Below are 17,740 nucleotides of genomic sequence, written 5' to 3'. Positions count from 1 at the left end.
TGACATTTAAGAATTGCAAAAGAATTCCTATGGGAAGAACCACAGGCTAGAAATAGATAATGTTGGATGTGGAACTCTGCAAGATACTATAAAAAATTGTTTAATGGGATACATAAGGATTTGCTAATTGGACTGGGAATTTGTGAGAGAGAGGAGTTGATAACTCTGAAGTGATTTGGAAAAGAATATTATGTCAGCATTATAATAAAATGAAAAAAATAGGTCAACATAAAATGATTTTGAAGACCCTCAGTTGTGCATATACTTAAGTGGATGCTTTTTTTGACAATGGTTGCTATTATTTTACTTTAATAGATATTTATAAATTATCTCAAAAGTCCTTTATCAAGTGTCTGGAGTCAGTGTACAGTGTGAGTATTTAATTTTGGCATATTTACATATAAGAGTGTGTAGGAGGAGGTGTATATGATAAGACAAACAGCAGTGTGTCTTCATTCAAAATAAATGCCTTAGATTTTGGCTGGATTTTACAACAAAACCTAATACTTTAAAAATATACTAGAAGTAGACTTCTGGCACAAAATGATGTTGGCTCATAGCTCTGTATTTAGTATCTTCTAACTTCACAATAAATGGGCATACAAAAAAAGAGATAAAATGTAGAATGATACTGTATTTACTGTATTTTATACCACCACTGACTCAGAGATTCCAGTTTTACCACCCAGAACACTGTGCATAAGTCTTTCCTTCAACGACCAGACACAGCTGAACTACTGCCTATAAACCCATCTGCCTATAAACCTCTCTGATCTAATGACATCTTCTTACAGTCAAAGAGCGAATGCCAGGTAGAAAACTTTCATTTGAGCATTGTACATGGGGTTAGTAACCACCAAGAGAAACTTATTATAGTCATGTGCAGACATAGGAAGAAAGTTGATAGCCATGGGAATTATGCTTGTTCATGCATTCCATCACTATCAGACAGGTGGACATCAGATGTAGGAATAGATGCCATCTTAATAGAAAGACACATTAGTTGAAAGCCTGGGTATTAGATTGGAAACTGTGTAAATCAGTTAGCCTGCAGCTACAGATCTGAAAAGTGAATTCAACCATTACATAAGTAGAGTCAAAGAGAGGCCAAAGGTAATTCACATACCCAATATCTGGAAAAGATTTCACCTTTCCTACCCCTCTTACTCATTAAACAAATGTCCATTTAACCTCTGCTACCTTTTAGGAAATTAAAAAAAAGAAAAATAACAATGTAACAGAGACTCAGAAGAAAAGTATATGATTAAGAAATATTTACTCCAAGATTTAGAAAACAATTTCAGAAAAATAATTGGTATATTTAGAAGAGTGCAAATAGAAATAATCTCAATAAATAGGTGCAAAAATCTGAAAATAAGAGAATAAAATGAGATTAAAAGGTAACAAAATAAGAACTGACTACAGAGAAAAACATACAATGAAAATTGAAAGTCAGTAGACATACAGAATAGGGAATGGCAAGTCATTCTGATTTACAAAGGAGAGGCCTGAATTGTACATAACCAGAAATGCTACACAAAGAAATAATGAAATATATAATCTAATACAACTTTTCTGAGCTGAAGAAAGACCTGGAGACTTGATGAGCTCCCTACATTCCAGATAAAAATTATTGAAAATTGACCCACACTTGTAAACCTCTTGGCAAAACACTTGAATTGCAAAAATAAAGAAAATATTCTCATTTGCAGGAGGGAAAACCAGTTTCCTATGATGGAACAAGAATCAGGGTAGCCTCAGACATCTCCATATGTTGAATTTGCATCTCTATATGCTAGATGTCAGTGAAGCTACACCTACATTAAAAAAAATGTGTTGTCTTTGACACTGTGGTTCAAGGTTTTTTTTTCTTTTCTCTTTTTTTTTTTTTCAGAAAACGGAGGCAAGTATTCAAACTGTCATGAGAATAAGATGTGGCCAAAATTAAATGTGGTTCTATCTCTCATAAAAAGTCTTCGAATGATGCATCACACCAGCTGTCTGGGAACAAATGTATTTTGTTGGCATGGGAACAAAATAATTAGTCTGAATTTTGTAAATAAACTGCGGTTATTAAAATTACTCAAAACAAACCAGAATAGTAACCATTAAACATGAAAAGTCAATAGAAGTCTTTGAATTAGAAAAAAAAGATGTGTTATAACCTAAGAATTTTATACCTAGCTAAGCTGGCTTTCATGTATGACCACCAAAGGTAAATTTTCAGAGTCAAGGATTCAAAATATTATATGACACATATTTTTAAAGAATAATTGGTTGAAGACATACTACAACCATTTAAGAGTTGAAAGAAAATTAGGTGATTAAGTATTTAGATGTGATAGCATAATTAAAATAGAGACACACAAGCAGAGGAAAGAAAAAAATAAAGACAAGAGCTGAAATCAATGAAACTGAAAAGAAGAAAACAATAGAGAATATTAATAAAACCAAAAGTTGGTTCTTTGAAGTAATGATTATATTGGAAAATCTATAGACAGACTGACAAAGGAAAAAATAGAAATGATGTTAATTACCACCATCAGAAATGAAAGAGGGAGTAACAATACAAACATATACGTTAAAGAAATAATATGGGAATACTGCAATAATCCTATGAATAAAAGTTCAGCAACTTAGATAAAATGGCCTAATTCCTTGAAAGCCACAAACTGTCAAAACTAACCCACAAAGAGATAGATAATATGACTAGTCCTATATGTAGTAATGAAATTGGGTAGTTTAAACCCTTCCTCAAATGAAAGCTCCAGGCTTATGTAATTTCACTGGTAAATTCTAACATTTAAAGAAGTAATAATAGCAATTCTACACATTTTTTTCCACAAGATAGAAGAGAATAAAAACTTTCCCAAGTCACTTCATGCAGCCAACAGTAACCTGATATCAAACTAGACAAAGATAATACAAAAAAAAAAAGAAAACTAAGGACATGTACCCCTAATGAATATAGGCAAAAAAAGCCCTCAACAAAGCACTCTTGAATCAATTCCAGCAAATTATTAAGGGACTAATACATTACCAGAGTAATGTATTACCATAGGGTTTTTTTTTTCTTGTATGTTCCTCCAATGAAACAAGTGAGTTTTATTTTAGAAATACAAAGCTAGTTTAACATTCAAAAATCAATCAATGTAATCTACCATACAAAACTACTAAAGAATGAAAATTACATGATCATACATAAACTGCTGCAGAAAAAGCATTTGATAAAATTAAACACACAAAAAAACCTAAGACTAATAAGTGAGTTTAGTAAGATCACAGGATAAAAGGTTAACATACACAAATCAATTGTATTTCCATATATTAGCAATCAACAATTGGAGACTGAAAAAAAATTAAATGCCATTTAAATAGTTCAAATGAAAGAGAAATACTTAGGTATAAAACTAACAAAACATGTGCAGGACCTGTATATTGAAAACTGCCAAATCCTTCTGAAATATCGAGGAAGACCTATATAAATGGAGACACCTACCATATTCATGAATTGGAACACTCAACACAGTCAAGGTGCCCATTCTCTCCAAATTGATCTGTAAGTTTAGCTCCATTGTAATCAAAATCTCTGGGGGATTTTTGTAGATATAGATGGGCTGACTCTAAAATTAATATAGAAAGGCAAATGAACTAGAAAAACCAAAGCAATTTTGAAAAAGAAGAACAAAGTTGGAGGACTCACACAGAAAAATAGACCCGTATAAACATGGTCAATTTATTTATTTTTATTTTTTGAAATGGGGTCTTGCTGTGTCACCCAGGCTGGAGTGCAGTGGCACAATCTCGACTCACTGGAACCTCCGCCTCCTGGGTTCAAGCAATTCTCCCACAATTTACACAGATTTATACATGTGTTAAAATTCATAGATTTTCTCAAAAAAATGTTAATTTTACAGTACTATTAATCTTATTCAATGTTAAAAATTAAAACACTAGCAGGTACTATGCAAGTGAATTAATAAATAAAATTCATACATCGTTTTCTAAGTTTAGAATGCAGGCATGTTTCAATGTTAGGATATCTCTAAGTGTAATCCATTTACATTAATTTAAAAATAAAAAATGCTTAAAATATGTATGATAGAATGTAAAACCCATTCTTCATAAAATTCTTAATAAATATAATCACTGTTAAAAATAGTAATAAACTTATTTAAAGAGACAAGGAATATCCACTTAAAATCAACAAGTATTTTATATAGCAATGAACAAGAGTCATGTCTCTCCAAGTTAGAAATAAGATGATAGAGCCTACGTGAGAGAGTGAGACCCTGTCTCAAAAAAGAAAAGAGGAAAGAAAAAGAAAGAAAGAGAGAGAAGAAAGAAAGAAAGAAAGAAAGAAAGAAAGAAAGAAAGAAAGAAAGAAAGGAAGGAAGGAAGGAAGGAAGGAAGGAAGGAAGGAAGGAAGGAAGGAAAGAAGGAAAGGAAGAAAGGAAGGAAGGAGATAGGTTTGTTGTTATCAGGATTATTAATATTGTACTCAACAGCACAGCCTGCCAAAGGTTGGTTTTCCGAAAGCAGATGTCAAGGAAGGGCTTGGGGTAGAAGATGTTCATTATGGATCAAAACCTGTGAAGGGCAGGAGTGGGAAGCAGGACTTCTTAAAGAAAGAAGTTCGACCGTGACTCAGCCCAGCAAAGCCTTGGCCAAGCTGATGGTAACTCTGGAGCAAGTGCTCCTTGCCTGGCCTTTCTACCCCATCTTACTTGGAGAGCCGTTACGAGATGCCTAGGAGGGTTTCCTCTGAGTGAGCTGCCCCACCCTGGAGGAGTCCTCACCAGCTGGAGACACTTTACTGACCGCACTCTCTGCAGCTGCACAGCACGGGGGTTCTGGGTGGTACCTTTCTTAGTCTACAACAGGAACCATCCCACTTTTTTAGTAAGGAGCCATATAGCAAATATTTTAGGCTTTGCTGGCCAAGAGACAGCATGGAAGATATAAAGAAAGTTCTTCATAAAAACCATTTTGAAATGTGAAAATGATTCATGGGTCATACAAAAAGAGTAGACAGATGGATTTGGACTGTGCCTCATAGTTTACCAATCCCTGATCTACTTACTACACAGCCATTGCAATAAGAAGAAATAACAATCATAGAAACTGAAAAGAGGAGAAAAAATGATTACTTCTGATGACATGACTGTCTTTCAGAAAAACCCAAGGAATTTATTCAACTATTAAAATTCAGAAATATGGATAACTACAGAATAATGCAATACCACTAAACATGAACCTTAATTCATTTAAAGCTAGTGGTTCTCAAATTTTTAATTTTAAATCAAATATTAAAGTACATCTTCTGGGAAGATTTTCAAATGCAGATTCTGGGATCCCACCCCAGATTTTCTAATTCAAGAGTAGTGTGCTAGAGGTCCCAGGAATCTGCAAGAAGCCCCAGTTGATCCTAACATCAGTGGTCCATAATTTAAGAAGTTCTGTTTTAATTCTTTATAGTAATCTCCTCTAAATGGATGTTTCTTAAACTTTGAGAATTTTAAATACCTGTGAGAATTATACAAAAGTTATGAATTCCCCCAAATTTACCTATTTATCAGGGAAACAAATCTTCTTACTGCAATGTAATCTTTAGAGGATAGGTGTTAGCATAGCTTCACTTGAATAGAGGACTTAGGCTAAATAAAAATACTGAATTATATTTGCTCAAATTTTGAAAATCAGTTTGGAGAAGCTGGGGTAGGAGCAGTAAAATAAAATAGAGAATTAATGCCCAGTGGTTGAGTTCAAGTCTTTTTGTGTAGACAAGTTTGGGTTTTCTGGAGGCAGCTTCCCCTACTTTTTCTCCTCAACACCCCCTGTCATGCCACCACCATTCATAACCACATTCATAACCACATTCATATCTCCATCCCATCTTATGCCTTGTAATTACTTTCCCAGGATTATTTGCATTTTAAAAGAAATCTCTGGAAAAAGCTAATGAACTACTGAAAAGGATTAAGTTCCAATGGTAGAGCTTGGAAGAGAGAGATGGGTGCATATCTCACGGGCAAGGGCAGCTTGTCAATGCTTTTTAAATTCCAGCGTACAGGAGGGTCTACATTCTCCCTGTTCTACCTATTTTTAAGGCCAAGCATGATCCAGTTTGCAAAATTTTTCTCCTTGGACTAAATGGAATCCCATTTGAAACTTCAATGATCCAGCTCATGGATGTTGACTTCCAATGAGATAATGCATGTAGAGCAGAAAATGTGATTTTAAGCAGTTAGGACATATTCAATAAATGTTAGGTACTATTATTGTGGATGTTGTTGATTCAACTGAACATCAGTTCAGCAGCCCACATTTAGATGTAGATCATATTCTTGGTGGTTACCCAATTTTGATGGAGACAGGTATTCTGGTGTTAGGGCACAGAATTCATACTCCTTGGAACTCGTGGTCTAGAAGGGGAGAGGGCCAGTAAACACATAGGAGCTGGGCAGTGACAGGTGCTCCACTGGGGGATTATTCTACTGACAGGGTGGCCCAACGAGAGAATGGACAACTCAGCCTACAAGGAGTCCTGGGGGAATTTGTCATCAGAATAATAGAGCTGGTTTTCTGACATAATACAGTTACATTTAATTGTCAAATAAATTATACAATAATTTACCATAACTTATTTCCACTACTTTCGTAAAAATAAATTACATTTTAATTCTAAAAGTATAATGTTAGAATAAAAGAGAGTCTAGTAAATTGACTAGATTAAGCTTTTTGAAGAATTCATCATGTTTTTCTCACTTTTCCCCAGACAGAAAAACCTCCTTGGGAGCTGGCACAGGCTTTGAGCCACCACCTGGGAAGGCTAGTCAATGATGCGACAAGAGAGGCAAGGGCTGCAGTCCGAGTTCTAGGCTCCAGCCCTGGCTCTTCACCTGGTGTCTGTGTGTCTTTGGACAATGACACTGAATTCTCTCTTGGTCTCGGTGCATTTATCTTTCACCACAGCTAACTCTTAAAGCTGTAGGGAGGTGTAGAAGAGATTATATAAGTGAAATTGTGTTGTTAACTGGTATTTTAATTCAACGGATGATTAAGAAGAGGTAGCATGTTGCTAAGTCTGAATAGATAGCTCATATTTGGACAGCCCAAGGGGAGGCTGGAGTATAGTTCAGCCTGAGCTCCACGTACCTGGGGTCATATTTGACCAGTGGGCAGGTGCTCCAGGGCAAGGAGTAAGTGACAAATACAACTGGAAATTTTTATTGGGGGCAGAAAGTCAGGGGAAAGGCTTTGGATTTTATCCTAAAAATAATGGGAAACATTGAAATGATGGGAAGATTGAGGAGAGTAAAATGACAAAAAGAGAGTTTTAATGTCAGTATAATGTATTTTTAAATATGTAAAGGTACATTTGGATTTTTTATGATTATTACTTGGGACTGTGTTCACATAATCTCACAGTTGACTGAACACTCCCCTTTGACCTCTCCCTCCTTGGGGACCAACTCAGGTTTAATTGAAGCTTTTGTCTCTATCTCTGCCTTTGACAGCTGGGAGAGTAGCAGGGGTTTGGCTAATTAGTATTTAACTGTTCGCTAGTGTTCCCGTGGGTTTGTCAATCACAATCTAGTTTAAAATGGATTCAGACTTTTCGAAATCTTAAAAAAGGATGCTGTGTTAGAGCTGATTCCATTTTTTGAAAGGAATAAGGCAAGAATCAAATCCACCTTTATAAGCTTTTCAGTCACATCTCCCAACAAAATGATATTTTGAATTGGAAATATGCTGCAATCATCTTTAGATGCAGAGGCTATGGAATGAGAGTTAAAAATGAGCTGAAAGGTGTCCATCCATGGAGACCTGAGATCTTAGATCTTCATTTAAAGTAACTCACCAGGGACATACTTCTCTTTGCTTCCCAGGTGGCTTTAGAGACATGAAGAGATAAACCTCAATATGCTAGAGTAAGCCCCTGAAGTTTACTATTAATAAAAGGTATCATTGAACATAATTGCCTACTTTTATTCATTCAGGCAGTTAGTCATTCAATGAATATTTACTGTTTTGGTGTCAAGCAGTGAACTAATGCTGAGAATAGAGATGGAAAGATCTTGCCTCTAAGGAAGCTGACGTTTTATTACCTACTGGGCACAATGTCCAATATTTGGGAGATAGGTACATGAAACTCAGTCCCCACCATTATTCATGTAATATCCATGTAACGAAAAAGCACATGTATCCCCTGAATCTAAAATTTTTACAAAGAAGCAGCTGTCCAGGCACGGTGGCTCACGCCTGTAATCCCAACACTTTGGGAGGCCCAGGTTGGGGGGATCACCTGAGGTCAGGAGTTCGAGGCCAGCCTGGTCAATGGTGAAACCCCATCTCTACTAAAAATACAAAAATTAGCTGGGCATGGTGGTGGGTGTCTGTAATCCCAGCTACTTGGGTGGCTGAGGTAGGAGAATCGCTTGAACCTGGGAGGCAGAGGTTGCAGCGAGCTGAGATCAAGCCACTGCACTCCAGCCTGGGCGATAGAGCAAGACTCCATCTCAAAAAAAAAAAAAAAAAAAGAAGAAGAAGAAGCTGACATTTTAGAGAGGAGATAGGTATCTAAACAATTATCATACTGTGCAATATAATGTACGTGTCTTATGCAACGCAACGTCTTAATAAGGTTCAGCATGCGGCAACAGGAGCACAGAAGAAAGATGTGTCCTGAGACAGCTGTTTAGCAAAGACTGCAAAGAGGAGGTAGCACTTCGACTGGATCATGAAGGATGACTGGGAGTTTTCCAGGTGAAAAGTAAAGGCAGAGAATTCTAGGCAGAGGGAAGAGCATTTTCAAAAGCCTAAAACAAAATGGAACACCACAGGTATTTTACATGTCATGTTCAGGAATTTAGATTTATATTATACTAGAGCAATATGTCAAATCATGCCACTTAACTGGCTGTGTGATGTTAAATTAATTACCTGAGCTTTCTGAAACAGGATTCTCATCTGGAATAGGGGCAACGAAACATCAAAGTGCTAGCATACTGTCTGATATACAGAAGGTGCTTGAGTCCTATTGCATATAAAAGTAGCTTAAACAAAATAGGCATTGTATAGCTCTTCCACATACAACAGTACAGAAGCAGGGAGCCCAGAGCCAATATGGCAGCATTGAAGACCTCAGGGACCCTGTCTCCATTATTCTAGACTATGGATGCTCGCTTCAGGATATCCTCATATCCAAAGTGGTCATTAGAGCTCTCTAGCAGCAAGAAGAAAGGGCATAGGAGAGAACTTATCAACTAGAGCAACTATAAGCTCTTAGCAGCCTTTCTGGAGCCTCCCTCCCACCACCACCACGCCTTAACCCTTCCATCTCATCATACCAGCTTTGCATGGGCATACTTTGCTTCAGGAAGCCTGGGGTATAGAATCTTTTAGGGGGGTACATTTCCATACCAAAACAAACCAGGGCTTTGCAATTAAGCAAAAAGGAGAACATGAACATTGGGGGACAACTTAAAGTCACTGCCATAGTGCTCAACAAATGTTGGTTTATTTAATCCCTTGGCAAGTCAGCACAGTTTAAAAGTGAAAGATGAGTTTTGAAGTCAAATCCACCTGGGTTCATACCCCAGATCTGGCATTCATTCACTATATAAACTTAGGCAAATTACTTTTAGCTCTCTGAGCTTCAGGTTTATCAACTATAAAATGAAGGCAAGAATGCTGAACTCCCAAGTCATAGAACACCTGGCACATGGATGGTATGCAGTAGAGAAGGGTTCTCTCTAGGCTTCCACCCCTCTCTCCCAGCCCAGCAGAAGACTAGGGCATCAGGCCCAAGTCCAGCTCATCCATCAGCTGTGCTTCATTGTCTGTGGGAGAGAGACACCAGAGTCAGGATCTTATGAGTGAACCAAACCAAAGTTAGATGGAGAGTTCCAGTTAGGCATCTGAAGGAGGCAGGCAGAGAAGGATCAAGGTGTAAGTCACGAGGATGCAAACCAGAGAAACAAGATCATAGCAAGAGGGTGTGGGAGACACAATCTAGAGACATTCCCACAACTAGAGGAGCAGGATGTGATGTCCCATTGGGGGAGGGAACTCTAATTTGGAAATACTAATGGGGAATTATTAAGTACTAGATTATGTTAAGTAAAGCTTGGACCCTGTGAGAAATGGACATGGTCTTAAATAAAATTCTTAGGCTTGTGGTCTGTCTGGGAGAGGGCTGAAGGACCCAAGCACAAATGCATCTAATAGTGGTATCTAGGGTCTAGTGACCTTTGAGGAAGTCTGCAAAAAGCATGGAAAATGAGCAATTTACTTCATGAACATCTTAGTCCCTCGTATTTCACTGTGAGAAACAGAAACCCATACATACTAAGTAATTCAAAAAAAGGGAAGTTTATGGAGTAGATACAACTGGCAAGCTCATGGACATACAAGACCAGAACAGACATGGATGGGTCTCTGGGAACACAAGGGGCCTGGACATTGTCAGGCGGGATGAAGGCTGGCTCTTACTCATTCTGCTTCTCTCTACCCACCTGCTTCCTCTGCTGTTTCTCTTGGCACATTGGCCTTTTCTGGTTACTCATGGCTTGTGAGCTATTTCTTAACCCCGACTCTATGCACCATTTCATTGCCATGGTGATGACTGAAGCTCTGACTCCACAAGTCTCTTAAGTTTAAATGTTCACATCTTACAGTATAATTTCCAAGCCTTTAGCTAAATCCTAGAGGTTGAAATTCTTCTTAACTTGGCCAGGCATCGTGGCTCATACCTGTAGTCCTAGCACTTTGGGAGGCTGAGGTGGGCGGATCACCTGAGGTCAGGAGTTCGAGACCAGCCTGACCAACATGGAGAAACCCCATCTCTACTAAAAATACAAAATTAGCCAGGCGTGGTGGCACATGCCTGTAATCCCAGCTACTCTGGAGGCTGAGGAAGGAGAATTGCTTGAACCCGGGAGGTGGAGGTTGCAGTGAGCCGAGATCACGCCTTTGCACTCCAGCCTGGGCAACAAGAGCAAAACTCCGTCTCAAAAAAAAAAAAAATTGACTGAGGCTGGGTGCAGTGGCTCATGCCTGTAACCCCAGCACTTTGGGAGGCCTTGTCCCTAAAAAAAAAAAAAAAAAAAAAAAAGAAAGAAAATCTTCTTAACTCGGATTAAAGATTGGCTCCCCTGAGTCAGCTTTCCACTCCTCATCTAATCACCTGGGGCTAGAGAATAGAGCAGGGTCTCATAGTTCTGTGGAGAGCCACATTCCTTTTCGTCCTAAAGTCCTTATATATATAAAGAGTAAGATCCTATTCCTATTCCTTTTTCTCCCAAAGTCCTTATATGTAGAAAGAGTAAGATCCTATTCCTTTTTCTCCTAAAGTCCCTATGTGTATAAAGAGTAAGATCAAGACTTAAAGTTACAGTTGCATAGCTAAGATGTGCCCAATAGCAGCACCACACCCAACCACAATCACAAGGACTATTACCATCACCACCACCCACAGAGTCACCAGTGTGATTCCCTCCATCACTGCAACACCCACAGCACAATCACTATTACAGCAACCAGTACTACCATCACCACCACCTCCATCATCATTACCACCATTATCCATATCACCACTTATAATCACCACAATCACTCTCACTACTACCCTGCCCACCACCATCCCCACCACAATCATCTGTCACTATTATCATCACCAGCACCATTACCACCACTAATACCGCTTCCTCCATTTCTGAAATCATCCACACCTCTAACATCGCCACCACCACCCCTACCAACACCATCCCCTACCAATACAATTACCACCACCACCTCCATCATCATCACTACCACCATCCAACTATCTCTGCTACCATCACCATTATCACTACTACCAAGATCATCTCCATCACCACTGTCATCACCATCATCACCTTCCTCATAACCATCACAAGCCCCCTTTATAATTACCATCATTGTCACCACCACCACCATCAATCTCAATTACCACCATTAGCACCATCACCACCACAATCACCTCCACTAGTTCACCTCACATTCCTCATAATTATCACCACTCTTACCATTACTACCACCACTACCACCACCTTGAACATTAACATCATTACTGTTAACCTTTGCCATCACTATTGCCATATCTACCACCACCACCATTATCACTACCTCCATCATCACTACTGTCTCCACCATCATCACTACCACCAGGCATCTCTGCTACCACTACCTATGAAATGTAGGCTGGAAAACAAGATTTCTACTATGGGTAAACTAATCTTGAAGAGAGAGGAGGTGGAAGTCAGATGGGTGCCTGTGAATTTTCTAAGTACATCAATGTCAATAATTTATAGTTATCTAGTCCTGAAAACTTAGCATCATCTTGTCCTCCACATCCAATCAGTCACTGAGTACCATACATAGTCATTTCTGATTTGCCTACATCGCTTCCTACTTTTCTATTTCTGCTGCCACCATCCCTCATTTCACAAATGGATGATCACAATTTTTTCCTAGCTGGCTCTCTGCCTCCGGTCTACCTACTCTCAAAGCATTTTTCATGTCCTGCCAAATTAATCTTTCTAAAATCTTGATTTCATTGCTTTTTTGCTTTGCTCAAAATCTATTGGCCAAATTTTCCCATCTAGAACGAAAAGCTCTAGATCCAGATTCCTTTGCCAGCCCTATTTCCTGTGACTCTCCTCCTGGAACTTTGGGCTCCTACTAGGTTGGTGTCCTCATTAGTCTTTCAAACCTAGCATGGTCAAATCTATCTCCACACCACGGCTCAAACATGTCCTCTATTTGGTCTGTCTTCTACAATCCTCTGTTTCTATACACATTCTACTTATTTCTCAAAGCTTGACTTAAAATGGGGAGATATATGTTAAAGAATCCAAAGTAGCAGATTTGTAGGATGAACAACTCTAGAGATCTAATATACAGCATGATGATTATGGTTAATAAAATTGTATTGTATTTGGGAATTTTGTTAAATAAGTAGATTTTAGCTGCTCTTGTCACAGATGTACACACATACGAGTAACTATGTGAGATGATAAATACATTAATTTGCTTCACTGTAAGTGAACATTTTACTATCTAAATGTATTCCATACCGTCATATTGAAAACCTCAAATATAAACAAAAAAATGTGTTTAAAAACAACCGAACAAACAAATCTGGGCTTAAATCATATATGTATGAAATTTAAGGGATTCCTCTTAAGCATATTAGGGGACTCAGCTTCAAGATTACAGACAAAGTCCCCACGTTAGACTCTGTATCTCTTGAGTCCTAAGATGATTAAAAATCAATAAAGACATAAGCATGTAGCCGCCAAGAGAATGGGAGGATACTCACGAACATACAAGAAGTTTTAATGAATTTTCAGAAGACAGGAAGTAAATGGAGAAGCATTAGTGGCTTGCAGCAGAACAGAAGAAAGAGCAGCCTTGAAAAAGCTGCAGGAATTTGAAAGCAGCAGAACCATGTAACCCCTGGACACAGAGTCAATGCACTCAAGAATGGAAACAAGGAGCAGGGCCAAAAACCAGGGAGAGTGAGAGGACTGTCAACGAAATAGTAAACACCTCCACTCTTGCACAAAGCTCAGGCCAACAGGCATTTATTCCCAGCCAAAACACAAGGGCATTTTTCTAAAAAAAAAAAAAAGAAAGAAAGAAAGAAAAAAGAGAATAACCACAGGATACTGCTGTAGTTTGAATGTGGCCCTCGAAGTTCATGTGTTGAAAGCTTAATCCCCAATGCATCGATATTAAGAGGTGACTCGGTTATGAGGTCTTCACCCTCATGAATGGAGTTAAACGGTTACTGCGGGAGTGGTTAGTTATCATGGAAGTGGACTCCCAATAAAAGGATGAGTTCAGCCCTATTTCCTCTTCTGTCTCCTCTGGATGCCTCCTTGCCATGAGATTCCTCCAGCCCCATTAAGATGCAACGGGAAGGACTTCATCAGACGTGGCCCCTCCATCTTGAACTTCTCTGCCTCCAGATTCAAGAGCCAAATAAACTTCTGTGGTATTCTGTTACAGCAGCAAAAATATTCTAAGACAATACCTAAGGTGAATTAAGGGAGCTCCCATAGATGTTAGCACCTAAAAGTAATGCAGTCCTCATTCTGGCTTTAGGGAGGCCATCAACATGGTGATTAGCTCCTCATCTGCTCACCTTAAAAAGATGCCTGCCAGTTCAACAGGCCAAACTCAGAGAATTCCTCATTAGCCTTCCCATTTCCCATTCTTAAATACCAATAAACACTCAAAGGCATCCCGACAGTTCAGGAAAAATAGCAGTTTGAAAGAGAAAGCCCAAGAGAAACTGAATAGGAGCATCATTCAAGTTCAGTGATTTGTTTTTAAGAACAAAATCTAATTAGTAGGCACACTGGGATTTAAAGAGCTATTTAATCCATAGATCAAGAATAGGAAACAATCAAAGAAATGACTAGGGTATATAAGACATTAGTTTTGGAAATTAAAAATATGATTGCTGAAATAAATATTTTAATAGAAGAGTTGGGGAGCAGAGATCTAGAAAACCTCTCAGAGCATAAAAGGAAAAAGTTGAAGGGATAAAAACTATGAGCAATAAAAATAAGAGATAACAGGAGCATCAAACCAGGAAGTCCAACACCCAACCAACAGAAGTGCAAAATGAAAGATGCCAAATGAATTCAGAGGAGACAATTGTCAAAGAAACAACCAAAGACATTTTCCAGAGCTAAAGGGAGAAGTGAATTTCAAATTGAAAATACAAAATGGATGGAATAACAACGACTTGCACCTAGACATGTTATTGCTAAAAATGATTCTTTTCATTTATAAAGTCTTTATAAAACACATTAAAATAAAACTGAAGTTTACAGGAAAAGAAGTGGAGGTTTAAACATAACATAGTTATGTATAATTTTGATATGTATGTATAAATTTGATATATAATATATAAAGAATATATTATATCTTATATAAAATATATAATATATAATTATATATTTATATTATATATAATGTTTAATTATATATTATATATAATATATAACACATATATAATAATATATTCTATATAATATATATTTTACAATATATAATATGTATACTATATATAATATATACAATATATAATATATTTATATATAAAATATATATTATATTATAATTTTATATATTATATATTTTATATATATATTTATATATATATTATTCCCAGTCAAAACACTGGGAATATATTATATATTTTATATATATAATATATATTATTATATGTTTTATATATATAATATATTATTATATATTATATATTAATATTATATTATGTATTATATAATATTATATTATATATTATATATTAATATTATATTTTAATATTATATTATATTATATATTACATACAATTATATAATATATAATTATATGTAATATATAATGTAATTATATAATATATAGTATAATATAATATATATTTAATTATATATTATATTATATATTATATATTATATAATATATAGTATAATATAATTATATATTTAATTTTATATTATAGTATATATTATATAAAAATGTAATTATATATTATATATAAATCTTATATATAATATATAAATATATAATATACTATATATGTTTTTATTTAGTATATTTAATTTAAATATATAATATATTAATATTAATATATTAATATAATATTTAAATATAATATAATATAGTATATGCTAATATGTTATATATTTATATATTTATAATTTATATATTTTTATTTCTATATTTATTTATATATAATACATTTATATTTATATATTATTTTGTTTTATTTATATATAAACATATATTATTTATATATGAAATATATAATTTATAATTTATATATAATTTATAATTTATATATTATATTTATAGTATATTAATATTATTTATATATTAATATTTATATAAATATATAATAAATATATTTTATACATATAATGAAACGACACAGGCATATTGTTTGTAAAAGAAACCTGCTTGGCTGGGCGCGGTGGCTCACGCCTGTAATCCCAACACTTTGGGAGGCCGAGGCGGGCGGATCACAAAGTCAGGAGATCAAGACCATCCTGGCTAACACGGTGAAACCCCGTCTCTACTAAAAAATACAAAAAAAAATTAGCCGGGCATCGTGGCGGGCGCCTGTAGTCCCAGCTACTCGGGAGGCTGAGGCAAGAGAATGGCATGAGCCCGGGAGGCGGAGCTTGCAGTGAGCTGAGATCCCGCCACTGCACTCCAGCCTGGGCGACAGAGCGAGACCCCGTCTCAAAAAAAAAAACCAAAAAAAAAAAAAGAAACCTGCTTGCTTGAGCATTCTAACTGGATGTAATTAGCAGTGATCGCTTCCAGGGAGTGAGGTCTGGGTGTGGGAGGCATGGGGCAGTTAAGACATTCATGAGCATTGAGTGAAAGTGATTATACCAGTGTAACCATCTCCCAGGTCAAGCAATGCACATCGCCCGTAGCTCAGAAGTTCTGTTCATGTCTATACCTAATCAGGACTCTCTCTCTTCTCCTCTAATCTGACTTCCAAATTTTAAAGAATTTGCTTCCAAATTTTAAATTTCCACAAAGGAAAAAAAATCTTCTGAAATTTTGTTTGGTATTGCATTGGATCTATAGATCAGTTGCGTGGTCTAACACTAATTAACATTTTAATAATATTTAATTTTGTAGTCCATGAACATGATATAGTTCCATTTATTAGGTCTTAATTTCTTTCAATATTTTATAGTTTTCTAGGTAATAACCCTACACTTTTTGCATTAGCCGTAATTCTAGGTATTTGGTATTATTTTATTCTATTACAAATGACATTTTTAATTTAATTTTTTGACAATCTATGCAATTGATTTTTAAAATATTGACATTGTATCCAGCCACCTTACTAAACTACTGTTTAATTTAAACATATTATCCGTAGATTGTTTTGCATTTTCTATACACATTAACACAGCATCTGCAAATAAAGGCAGTTGTAAACCACTTTACCTTTTATTTCATTTTCTTGCTTGTTATACTGACTAGAACACCTTGAACAATGTTGAATGAGGTAAGATTAGTAGCATTTTTATTTCCTTTTCAAGCTAAAGGGGAAAAAATTCAACATTTCACTGGTAGGTATGATTTTTGCTGCAGTTTTATGTAGATATCATTTATCGGATTAAGGAAGTTTCGTTTTGTTCTTAGCTTGCTGTGTTAGTTCATTCTCACACTGCTGTGAAGAAATACCGGCGACTGGGTAATTTATAAAGAAAAGAAGTTTAATTGACTCACAGTTCCACAAGGCTAGGGAGCCCTCAGGAAACTTAGAATCATGGCAGAAGGCACCTCTTCGCAGGGTGGCAGGAGACAGAATGAGAGCTGACCAAACAGAAAGCCCCTGATAAAACCATCACCCCCATGACTCAATTACCTGTCACTGGGTTCCTCCTATAACATGTGGGGATTATGGGAACTAAGATTCAAGATGAGATTTAGATGGGGACACAGCCAAACCATATCACTTGCTAAAAGATTTTGTGTGTTGTTGTTGTTTATCATAAAATGGTGGTGAACTTGTAACTTTTTTTCTGTTTGTTGAAACGATTGTGTGGTTTTTCTCCTTTATTCTATGAATTGATTTTGGAGTGTTCACTAATCTTGCATTCCTAGAACAAACCCAATTTGGTTGGAACATATGATTCATTTTTTTTAATCACCAGGTCCAGTGTGCTAA

The 17,740-nt window shown here is 36.3% G+C and overlaps 1 long non-coding RNA gene across 1 annotated transcript in view; it reads right to left on the bottom strand.

Annotated features, from left to right (window-relative positions):
• The window catches only part of LOC130541695 (uncharacterized), a 63,411-nt gene extending 49,149 nt beyond the window's left edge, over positions 1–14,262 (bottom strand). The window contains exon 1 of the long non-coding RNA XR_008955781.1: positions 13,346–14,262. This is a non-coding gene — a long non-coding RNA (uncharacterized LOC130541695). The remainder of the gene's footprint in view (positions 1–13,345) is intronic.
• Between the last annotated feature and the right edge of the window lie 3,478 nt (positions 14,263–17,740).

This window comes from Pan paniscus, chromosome 6, assembly GCF_029289425.2.
Source record: "Pan paniscus chromosome 6, NHGRI_mPanPan1-v2.0_pri, whole genome shotgun sequence".
Taxonomy (NCBI): Eukaryota; Metazoa; Chordata; class Mammalia; order Primates; family Hominidae; genus Pan; species Pan paniscus.
This window is presented reverse-complemented; position numbering and strand designations above follow the sequence as displayed.